General features: G+C 46.4%; 1 protein-coding gene across 1 annotated transcript in view; it reads left to right on the top strand.

The window, feature by feature from the left end:
• The first annotated feature begins 1,462 nt into the window (after window positions 1–1,462).
• Window positions 1,463–12,356, top strand: part of CRACDL (CRACD like) — a 102,058-nt gene continuing 91,164 nt past the window's right edge. Inside the window, exon 1 of the mRNA XM_090065182.1 lies at window positions 1,463–1,850. The gene's annotated coding sequence lies outside the window, so the exon portion shown is untranslated. The remainder of the gene's footprint in view (window positions 1,851–12,356) is intronic.

Here is a 12,356-nt window from a genome sequence, read left to right as displayed (position 1 = left end):
CTTCCTTCCCAAATAATTCTCAGAATTGTACATCCCATTTAAGAACTTTTCTGGAAATTTTGGTGTTATACATAAGCTGTTCCAGCTCTTCAACAGCTTGTAATGACTAAGAAAGAACTGGCTAAGATGTAGCATGCCTTGGCTTCAGTTAATGCACCTTTCCTGCAGGAGTGAAAGCACATGTTAGAGTTAGGGCTGCAGGGTGTCCAGCACCTGGAAACTTAGCAATCAAATTCTTTTACTTTGAAAAAGTTATATAATCTCCCCAACAACTTGTGCTTACTTTTATGACTGCAGTAAATTACTTGAGGCACCCAGGTTAGATGAGCTGTATTTAGAAAATCTCTTTCAAAGCAATTCTGAAGGCAGTCCAGTCACGGTTTTTTTCTAGCAAAGGGTCCATGCAAATGAGTATAATTTGACTTGCATTTCAAATTGCTCTGAGCCTGGCTTACAGTGAGAAGGGAATAACCACAGCATTGTTACCTTTACACTGCCAATTTGATGCAGAAGCCTTTGAGAGACAACTAGGGAATGTTCATTACAACATTATTTTCATAACCACTCCTTGGACTCCATCCCCATTTAATTGTGATTAAAGCTTTGTATGTGGCTTGCTGATCTCCACTAGGGACAAAACAAGCCACCTACATAACCTGAATTGCTTGGAGAGTCTCCACCCTTTGTTTTTTAAAAGCAGGCTCCACAAAGCCATGGGCCTATCTTGGAGTTTGAAAAGGGGAGTGTGGATGTTTTGGAGCATCATCACATCTAACACAGCACACATTTTTCTCCAGAGAAACTAGACATGCTTTACTGACATGCCCCCATGGCTGGCACCATATTATTCAGTTGAAGATCAAAGCAAAAACAAGAAGTAATTAAAATGTGCACTTATTTGCTAGATGATATATAAAGTCTTAACAAACACAGCAAAGGAGGGGAAAAAAAGCCAAATACTATTGTCATTAGTCCTGTAGTTTAAATGTATGATATTCTGAGCCTCAAAACAAAATCTAGCCTTCCTGAGGGACTTGCCACCATCTCCAGTACTTCAGTGCCAGCCACTTCATGTTGCAGCAAGGATGGTTTAAGTTAGATGTTAGGAAAAGCTTTCTCACCAGGACAGGGCTAAAGTGCTGGACCAGGCTACTCAAAGAGGTGGTAGAATTACCATCCTTAGCAGCTTTAAGAGTGGGGGGAGACGGAGAGTTGGGTTGGATGACATAGTTGGGGATGGGCCTTTTCTGAGCAGGGGTTGGATTGGACCCCGCCTGAGCCCCCTTCCAACCCGCATGTTTTATGATCCTGTGATTTCTGCACTGGAGTTAACTATGTGACCACACCTGAGCGCAGGGTTTGGGTGGAGCGGGGTTGAAAGCGGGCTGTAACCGCACCTCCTTCCCCCAGTCCACCTCTGCACGGGGAAGTGTGTGAAACGGTTGGGACAGGGACAAGCCTGCAGGTAGCAGAGGGCAAAGGCGGCGAGCAGAGGTTCCCGCGCCTCTGCGCTGCTGCCACCGGGAGGTGCGCGGCGGCGCGAGCGCTGTCGCCCTCAGGCCGCAGGGGCCGCTCCGCCGGAATGGCGCTGAGGGCTGGCTTGAACCCCAGGCTACGAGCGCGGTGCCAAGTTCGGCTAGCGGCCAGCCCCTCTCCCCTCGTACCCCTGGCCGGGGAGAGGTCCCGAGCGGGCGGGAGCCTTCCCTCAGGGACCGGCGGGTAGGAGGCGCCAGCGGGCTCCACCTCCCGCTGCCCGCGGGGCAGGTGTCTCCACGCCCCGCCGCCTGCCGCTGCCCCGCTCCTGCCGGGGCTCCCCTGGACCGGGCCCTGCTGCCTCCCGCTGACGTACGGTAAGTGGCCCCCTCCTTTACGCCCCATACTGCGCCCACGGGCTCCGGCCCCCGCAGGAGCCCTCCCCAGGACCCGGTGCTTCGGCCCCACGCGGGCGTCAAGACCGCCCGGGTCCCACAGATGAACGCTAGATCGTAGCGTCACAACCCCGCTGCGTGACGTAACGGGGAGTGCGGCAAGGCTTCTGACGTCAGCGTGCTGGTACACCTGAGCTATCCTGATGTCTTCTCTTTGACAAGGGTGGCCTAGAGAAGATGGTGCGACGCTGGGTTCACAGAGCATTTAAAGCAGTGGCTCTCAAACTTTCTTGTACCAGGACCCATTTGCAAACTTGGATGGTCAGTTCTACCGCAGTGCCCCTCACGGCTCCCAGGCCCCAGCCCACGGTGTGTGGGGCTGGGTGGGGAGGGCAGCAGTCCCTGGCAAGCTGGAGCTCTGTCAGCCTGAGGGAAAAGCCCTGGTTCTCCACGTTTTTTCTCCTTTAAAAAAGAATCTCTTTTTAAAGTTTGTTCATCTATTTTTAAAGTTTGTTCATGACCCTTTCATATATATTCTTGCAACCCACTTTTGGGTCCATTGGCAACGTTGATGATCTTGTGTCATTCATCCATGTTTGGTTCGCAACTCCCAGATTGAGAAACACTAGTTTAAAGGCTTTCCCTTGCCCTTTCTTGGGTGCCAAGGAATGTGGTGTTCATGGCTGGTAGGCTAAAAACCAAAAAAATCAAAGGCAGTGCAGCAGTCCTGTGAAACTGGCACCCAATACCTGTGAAATAAGAAACATCATCGCTAAAGTTGTATGGGGTCATTTCAGGTCATGACTGCGTTCCTAGTCACAGTTCGCTCCTGCTGGTCTGTTGTGTTGCAGCTGCTGCTCGCTGAGGTACAGGTCAGTTCAGCATCCCTGGCTTCCCTGAAGGGCTTGAGTCATAGGCAACAGGTAGAGGGTGCACAGGGGAGCCCGTGCCCCCCCGACGGGGCCAGTGCCCCCCCCCCGACGGCCAGCACATACTTTTGGTAGGGCTGGTGCCCCCCCTGGCAGGGCTGCCGCCATCAGCTGCTTCTGTGGGTGCCCCCCAGGTTCAGGAGGCACCAGTCACTCATGGTTTGAGTAGGCCAGGCTCTCTCCACCATGTATGTTAGGCCAGAAGGTTTAATTAGGCCAGCAGTGGTTTTCAACTAGGGTACGGTGGCACCTTGGGGTGTCTTGAGATCTTTTCAAGGGTGCTGTATCCTGTTAACACTGTTAAGTGTGCCAACATGATTCAAAAAATAAACTCGGAGATTTCAAATAGGAATCAATAGTGTTAAAACCATTCTGCTGTGCTGGGGTCCTCCTGAATTCTTTGCAACAGAAGAATTGTTTTATTATTTTTCTATATTAAAACTCAAGCGAAAGGGGAGAGCTGGCATTTTGTAAGGGGTGCCTTCTCTAACAAGGCTGAGAACCACTGGGTTTGAGCCTTGCCATGCAGAGCATATGGCAAAAGAGGGTACTTTGTTTTGACTTGCTGCATTCTTTTCAGTTTACGAACTAGAAAGAGACACCTCTTGCAAAGTACTTAAAGATTTCATTTTCCATCTAGGCAGAAAAATTAGTAGCAAAGCCACTTGTAAAGTGCTCAGACAAATAAAATCTGCTTTGCATCCTTAAAACTACGCAAGATGTGTTCAACTTGCAGGCATCTTCTACGGAGCAAAAAGCTATGGCTTTTCCCCTGAAGCTTGGTAGCATGGCAGGAGTAAACTGCAAATATGAATTTATTCATGACCTGAAACAATCCTATAAATTTCCAGTGATGATTTTTCTCCTTTAATAGGTTGTGAATTCCAGTTTTGAAATATTGCTGCTCAGATTTTCACTACACATTTTTAAATTATTTTAAACATATCAGCTATCAACACCATGTTCCTTGACACCAACCCTCCCCCCCCCCCAAAATGGGGGAGAGTATGGCATAATATAAATGCTCTGCCTAAATATCAGCTCTGTTAAGTGTCAAATTATTTTATAGGAATCTCTTCTGAGAACTTAAAATCACAACATTGTACAGATATAATAACATATTGGTTTTAAAATTGTTTTGATTCTCTCATATCACATCAATTCATATGGAAACAATTTAAATTATACAAATGTTGGTGAACACTAACTTAATAAATCTGTGTTCCACAGAAGGATTGTAAGTTGTATTTGTAGTAGTTTCTGTGTACTTCAACTTATTCCGTCTTCATCTGAAAAGAATTGTGAGGATCAGGAGCTTGTAGCTAGTGACATTAATACCAGTTTGATGGTCTGGTGCACAGTTCACTGCATGCATTGTCCACATATAAATGGGTACTACAACCCCCATGTATGAGACCTTCTGGACAACTTTCCCTTCTGTTGTTCTTTGTAAATCATCTAAGTCAGAACTATCTACTGCTATATGTGTTCTTTGTAAATAGTTCTGCAAATAATAAAGTGTTGCTTCCATACCACAAACCTCATCAAGGCATGGCAGGCTGCATGCCTGCTCAAGGCAAGTGCTGTTTCAGGCACAAGCTATAGTGCTCAATCAATAGCTATTGCCGCTGTGAGATGGTTAACATAAGAGACTCTACTCCACTTGCTGAGACAAAAGCCACAGCCATCTTTGTCTCCATTAGAACACAGTTGCTTGTCTCCCCGCTGCTGTTCTTCCATGCTTCTCTTCCAAAAAAGAAAAAGCAGCTTACTTGCTTAAGACATGCACTCCAATTTTGTAGGCCTGATATTGACAGGAAAGGTGTGTGTGTGGTATTCGAGTTAATACAATTTTTGTGTATGGTTAGCCTCATACCATTGGCTGTACATTGTCTGTTTAAGCATCAGAGAAGGTAACCATGCACTGTACATCTTCTCAGTTTGATAATAGCATAAGGCTGGTTGACAATTATTTCCTTTGTCATACTTTCTCTTACTTTGTGTGAAATAGGAGAACCAAGTATTACACCGTACTGGCATAGGAAAATCATGCTAATACTGTTTGGAAATTAGTCTTTTTCTACAAAAACAAAATATAGTTTGGTTTTATATAAACTTTAAAGTGAATGGAAGCAAGCTTTCATCAGCAATTTCTACAGGGCAAAGATCAGATTACAGGGGAAAAAAACCCTTGGCATTATTATTGCAGGCACTTGCCTTCTAGCTTTTTAATCATTGAAAGAAAGCAATTTCATGGTAGCTCTGTGGCCTTATCATCACAGGAAAGGGAGCAGGTGTACTCAGGCTGAGCTGGCAATGGAGCAGGCATTCTGCTTGCTTGTATTGCTAGGTAATTAATCTGTTTGACTGTTTTATATAGAAAAGAAGGAAAAAAGTGTCAGTTATGCTTTGTTTTAATAATAATTTTGCATGCCCTTCTAAAATGTCTTTTTTAAACATTCTTTCTATATTTGCAAATATTCTTCAGGTTATTGAGCCTGACTTCATTACTGAGATGGGTGTACCCTATTGGCTTCATTAGAAATACTCCTGACTTGCATATGCAGGAGAAAGGTAGGGAGCAGAGAATCTGTATCTTTTCCCCTTCCCCCTCTTTTTTGGGCCTACAGATATTTGGGAAAGTTAAATTGAGTTTAAAATGGCAACTCAATCTAATGTAGGTTGGGATAGGAGGGACTACCAGGGGGGTTAGGAAGGCAATGATGGGTGGGGGGGGCAAGTGGCATCCATGAGGGGACCAGGGGGGTGGGAAGGGTCTGTGGGAGGGATTGGGGGGATTGGAGAACTAGGGAGGTCTGCAGGGGGACTGAAGGGGCAGGTGGCATCTTCATGGGGGATCAGGAGAGCAAACAAGGTCCACAGGAGAAACTGGGGGCAGGTGTAGTCTGCCAGGGCTTGCTCTGGTCCAGGAGAGATCAGTGGGATAAGGGGGGTTCTATCCCACCCCCTGGGACTAGGGGATATTTTTAGCCCCCTGACCACCCTCAACCCCCAGATGCCGCCTCCCTGCCTGCCCTTGCCCCTACCTGACTTACTTCCTTAAACTCCCAGCACTGGCAAATGCTGGTAAAAGTGGCATCAGGAACGGCTTGTTGAATGGGGGGTTTGGTGGGCTCGGGGGACTGGGTGGTTCATAGTGGGGGTTGTCTGCCTGGAGGTGGGGCGAGGGGCTAGAGGGCTAAAAATATCCCGGTGCTAGGTGGGGGATAGGGAAAGCGGAGCCCTGGGGCTGGGGCCAGTAGCTGGGATTTTCCAGCCCTGGTCCTGCACTGGGAACTGTACAGAAGTTCAGGATAGTTAAATCGGTCTCATAATGGCCAGTGCAATCCAAGTTAGACTACCTCAGAGGTGGGGTTAACTTAGATCAGGTCTGCCATTTTTAAACTGATCTAACTGTCCTAAACTTTTTACAGTTTACACTTACATTCACCTAACTCATACAAGGTCTGCACCTGGGTGGTCTATGTTAGATTGAGTGGCCATTTTTAATGCAGTCTAACCGTCCCACCCCCCACACCTCCCCAAGTGTCTGTATCTGGCCTCAGTGACTGCCAAATGGGCAGAGAGGGGTCTTTTCAAGCACCACTTTCATGCAGGTTCAGAGAATTATTGACATTCCTAGCCGTTTCCTGTAGCAGCAGCAGTTATGTGTTACTTAAAGTTATGATAAAAGCTTGTTAAAGAATTGATTTAAAAGACGATATTTCCATGGTGGACAATGAACTGTTGAAGAAGCAAAATGTGTTTAAAAAATCAGCACATCTCAGCCAAATATGTACTGTAGTGGGAAAGAAAGCTGCATTATAGATACAGCAGGGCTAGTATAATATTATTAGCTAATGATCTAGGGCCAAGCCTTCCTTATTTGTATAAAGTCCGACTAACTGGGGATTAGATAGTTGTTCATGTGACAAAGGATGGAGTCCTTCAGTGCTGTCTTGCTGTAGACTTCAGAATGCTCATAGAGCTGATCTTTGACTGTCACACATCAGTAAGCTCATCTCAGTGCTGCTGTAGATGAAGATCCTCCAGAATACACAGGGTACAGAGTGGGAAGGTATCTTCCCAAACCCTGGTTTCCAGCCTTTTGGTCAATCCATGTGTGTTAATTCTGATGCTCTTCAGGGTCTGTTCGCTTAACAGCTGTGACCCTGATGCATCTGGCAATACCAAAATAATTTATTTTAATGTATTCAAACATTACAATTGCTTTCACAGAGCTCTTTGTGGTGTTGAACTGACCATGTTTGTTTTGGTCTGTTGAGATGCGTTATATTACACTGATTCAAAACACACAGATCCTTGTCAGAAGCTTTCTGTATTTGTGCACAATGGGATTGTCATGCATTTATTGCTGCAGATTTGTTATGTAGCTTTGCAGGCACTCCAAAATATAAGAAAGTGCAGGGAAACTTGAATATAAGTTAATTTCCTTAAAGCTCATTGGGCTTAAAATATTCAATATACTGTTCTCCAATTATAGGGATATAAGGTAACACAGACAATAACACTGTTGAACTGTAACACAGACAATAGAGCTTAAACAAAAAGCTCAGACAACAGGGTCAGTGAGGAAGAATACTTTGACACTAATTTCATACAGCAAAATCACTCCAAAGAAAGCAGATAGATGTATCTGCACCTGCCTGGCCTCATGTAGGCATTCTCTTGCTGCTTTGGAATGTGCACCCAGTGCCAGCTGCAGGATGTGTTCCTGTGGCCTTGATGTTGAGTCACGTTCACCCCAAAGCAGACCCTAATACTTGTCTGCCACAATTTGATCTTTCCCTTCAGTGGTGGGGCTCCTTCTCATAGCTCCTTGTGGACTGGGCACTACCCCAGTGGGCGTTCTTGGGGCTCTACCTCCCCTACACCCCAGCCATGCACCAGCCCTCAGGATGGCCAGAGGGTGGATTGCCGGATCACCCTCTGATGTCTTCGCCTGTCCTCTCTCCCTCCTGCTCATCTCCTGGCCTCTTCTTGCCTGGGATGATTCCGGGACGTTGGACCATCCCTGACAAAGCGCCAGGTCTTCCCATGCTGCGCAGCTGTCCACTGTGCTGGCCTGACTCCTCTTGATCTGTGCAGGTCATTCGTGACCCCTCTCCCTGCCTCGGGGCCTCAAGATAACCCAGAACAAAAGGAAAGGTTGGGGAATGGGGCCTCAGCTCACTCCACTCATGTTTGTAGCTCCAAGATCCCTTGACACTGTCCTCCCTGGCCTGGTTGCCCTGCTGGGCCAGCATGGTGCCTCCTTCAGCCAGTCCTGGACCCTTCCACCGGAACCTTGCCAGCACCAGGCTGCTGATGCAAGCTGTATGTGGCTCAAGGAGCAGCCTGACCATCTGGCTCTGGTGGTGCTCCCTCAGCCATTCCCCTGCTACTGACTTTGAAATCAACCAGGCAGCGTTTTCTGATGATGTCATCCGCCCTTGCTGCCCCCAGCCAGCAATAAAAGCAGCTGATGAACTATGTGGGCAGTCCATCCCAGCATGGTTCGTCCAGCTCCACTTCTCCTAATAAAGGTAAGTTTACCCTGTCCTCAGGGCTTTTCTCTTTCTTTTCAGGGCAGGTCGGCCCTGCCTTGGGTCCCGCCACAGGAGAGGGTTTCAGGCCTTCTGCTTGCATCCCCCTTTTCTTACTGTCCCTTGTTTTTGGTTCTGGGGACTTGATTCTCCTCACTCTGCCCATGGCCTTGTGTATTCAGTGGCAAGATTACCTAGAATTCTGCAGTGAGGTGTACTGGATTCTACTGTACTGCTGTGCAGTACCCTGGAGATTCTTTGGCAGCTTCAGCATAAGTTTAAAATGGAAGGTCTTTAAATTGAATTTAGTCTAAAAATGAATAATACAGTCATGACAGTAGTCCTAGTTTGATTTAATTTGGTATTATTTGTAATTTATTTTCTGCTGCCTATATATTTTGAATGCTCAGGGTGCTGCAGAACTTTGAACTGAGAGCGTGTATATCTGTTGGGTGAATTATTTTTGGTGTTAAGTGGGAAATCTTGGCAGTCAAACAAGGAACAGTTGGGTTTCTTGGCACCTGGGGAAATCGGGAAAGCAGTTTGGGTTTATAGTTTAAGCATATTAAATGGACCTGACAGCAAAAACAAGCAGTACTGGTATCATTTGCAGTGGTGCCAAGATGCAAAAGGTTGGGGAGGTTGTTTTTTTTTTTAAATGGCACCCTTTTCTGATCAGCAGGGATCCTGGTTTTTCTCTGATTTAAAAAAAAAAAATCCCCAATTTTCAGATGAAAAATAGTAACCCAAAATCCAAATTTTTCTGCATGCAGTGCTCTAGCGTAATCCAGCATGGTCCAGCATGCCCTCAAACTGCCACTTTTCTGTCTGGTCCTGGTCCTTTCATGAGTTGCAGATTACAAGACAAAAGAAACTTATAGTCAAGGAAACTATATTAAAACTATGTGGCTCATGCAGGCTATAACAGCTGTGAGAGCTTGGAAGTGTTGCTTGCACAAAAATGCAAGACAGTGGCTGGGGCAAGACTAGGTTGTGGTAACAAGCCTGCAAGAAAGAATATCAAACTCTGCTAACGGCTTGCAACCCACTGAGAGAGAGAGAGAGAGGAGCTTGCAGTACCCAATACCAGACCCATACCATAAAATAAAAAGAGTGATGGTTCCTCTAAAAGGAAAATTGTTGCCAGAGACCTGACACCCTAATCACATGTGTATCTCCAAGATAAGAAAGCCAGAGAAAAAGGTTGAGCTAGTGTAACTAAATGTCTCAATCATTCAATGTATGCCTGAAGTTTTGTAATAGACCATCACCGGTACAAGCTATTGCAAATTTGCCCCATTGATAAACAAATACCCAGATACAGGTCCAGTAACCAGTGCCTCTAAGCATCCTGTTTGACCACTCAAGGCCCATAACATTTAATTGCTGAGCTCATCAGTGGGTGTGAGACACAGAAGTCTTCACATCTGGACAAATCCAAACACAGGAGCCAGGCAATTTAACAATTATAATATGATGGTCACCTTTTTCCTCCCTGTTTTGTTTGGACTTTAACCAGCCAGCCATCAAGAAAAGGTGCTTTGAAGCTATATAATTAAACAGTATAAAGCAAGACAGAACTGCCAGCAAGGTGTGCAGTCCAGGAAAGATCAAGAAGCCATACTGCATCCACTTTAACCAGCAAAAGACCCCGCTCAGTGAAGGAAAACTAGACCAGCTTCCCTGCCTGCATTGGTGAGAAAACACTGCTGCAGCTAAATACATACTAGGACCTCTATAATAGCTCATTTTACATTGGGAAAGAGTCTTTTTCGGTCATTTAATTTTATAGATTGTTGGTAGTTATTAAAGCAAGCCTTTCTGCTGTTAGTCAGTGGAGTGTTGTGTTGATTCATAGATTGTGAGGGGCCAGAAGGGACCTCGCTAGATCATCAGGTCCAGGCCCCTTGGACTAGGCATTAAAGACAATTGGGATCAGGTGACCCCAGCAAGGTGACCATCCAGTCTCCTCTTAAAGATTTCTAGGGTAGGTGATTGCACCACATCTGGCGGGAGTTTATTCCAAAGTCTGGACTCCCTGACTGTGAAGAAGTTTTTTCTAGTGTTAAGCCTGAAACAATCTTCCAGGAGTTTGTGACCATTACTCCTGGTTTTCTCCAAGGGTGCCATGATGAACAGTTGTTTGCCAAGCCCTTGATGTAGTGGTAAGCTGCTACCAAGTCCCCTCTCAGCCTTTTCTAGGCTGAAGAGGCCCAAGTTCATCAACGCTTCTACATATGGCTTGCCTTGCAAGTCTCTGTTCATATGGACAGCTCTTCTTTGGACTCTCTCAAGCTTTTCCGCATCCTTGTTGAAGTGCAGTGCCCAGAACTGGACGCTGTACTCCAGCTGCGGTCTCCCCAGTGCTGAGTAAAGTGGAAGAATCACTTCCTTGGTTTTGCTTGACATGCGTTGGTGGATGCAGTGGCAATGAGTAGGGGATGCACATGCACCCCCGAGAGTGCTAGTGCACTCTCTGACAGGCAGCTCCCCACTTAGGCAGTGGGCAGGCAGGCGTGCCAATGCCCCCTCTGTGAGCACCAGCCAGGAAGGGGGGGCACCAGGTGAAGTGCTGCTGGCGCTTCTGGGAGTGCTGCTCATGCTTCCTGGCCAGCACAATTGGCCATGGGGGAACCCCCACTCCAGTTGGCAAGATTGGCCGTGGTAGGGGGGACACGGGATGCATGCCAGAGTATTGTTTGTCCTGCTAGCTACAGCATCGCACTGAAGGCTTATGTTCATATTATGGTCTATTATTACTCCTAGGTCCCTTTCAATCATGGTGCTATTCAAATTGGTGCCACCAAGCCTGTAAGTATGTTGGGGATTGTTTGTCCCCAGATGGAGCACTTTATACTTCTCAGAGTTGAACTTCATCTGGTTCCTATTGTCCAACTTGCCAGCCTGTTTAGGTCTGCCTACATCTGTAGCCTATCTTCAAATGTGACCACACTCCCCCATAACTTGGAGTCATTCACAAACTTGGCCAGTGAACTCTTCACCCCCACATCCAAATAATTGATAAAGATGTTGAAAAGCACTGGACCAAGCATGAACCGCTGAGGGACACCACTGGCCACTTCTCGCCAGACAACACAGATCTGCTCATTAGAACTCTCTGGGTCCTCCCTGCAGCCAGCTTCCTCCCAACTAACTGTCAAGCAGTTAAGCCCGCAATCCTCCAATTTTCCCATGAAAACGTCATGGGATACCAGATCAAAGGCCTTTTAGACGTCTAGGTACACAATGTCGACCTCCTCTCTCTTATCCAGGTGACGCGAGTTACCTGGCTGTAGAAAGGGATGAGATTGGTAAGATGAGACCTGCCTCTGATGAAGCCATGCTGGCTACTATTCAGAATCCTACCTTCTGTAAGCTTATCGCACATAGACTTCTTGATAAATTTTTCTAGGATTTTCCCTGGGATAGAAGTTAGGCTAATTGGCCTATAGTTGCCTGGGTTCTCTCTTCTCCCTTCTTGAAGATGGGCACAACATTGGCCCTCTTCCAGTCTTCAGGGATCTCCCCCAAGTGCCACAAATTTTGGAAGAGTTTCGTCAGAGGTTCCACAATGACTTCAGCCAGCTCCTTCAGTGCTCTTGGATGAAGTTCATCCGGTCCTGCTGACTTACAAATGTCTAACTTTTCTAACTGATCACATATCGGCTCAATGTCAACAGTAGGAAGGTGGTCATTCCAACCATGCCCATTCTGAACCTTATCTAGCATGATTTTCCCCTTAGTCTGGTGAAATACTGAAGTAAAGTAGCCATTCAGGAATTCAGTTTTCTCCTGCATGTTGGTAACCAGCTGTCCTGAGCTGTTAAAGCAATGGCCCTGTGCTGCCATTTGTTTTCCTCCTATTCCCTATATACCTAAAGAAGGACTTCATATTGTCCTTGATTTCTATTGCTAGTATCTTCTCCCTATAAGTGTGGACTGTTGTTGTATGGTCCTCCTGGGTGACTGTCCCAAGCTTCCATAGTTTGTAATTCTTAGAGCACTAGGTTTAA

Source organism: Crocodylus siamensis, chromosome 1 (genome assembly GCF_052110815.1).
Source record: "Crocodylus siamensis isolate JL-2025a chromosome 1, ASM5211081v1, whole genome shotgun sequence".
Lineage (NCBI taxonomy): Eukaryota > Metazoa > Chordata > Crocodylia > Crocodylidae > Crocodylus > Crocodylus siamensis.
The sequence above is the reverse complement of the archived record's forward strand: the minus strand, read 5'-3'. Positions and strand labels throughout refer to the sequence as shown.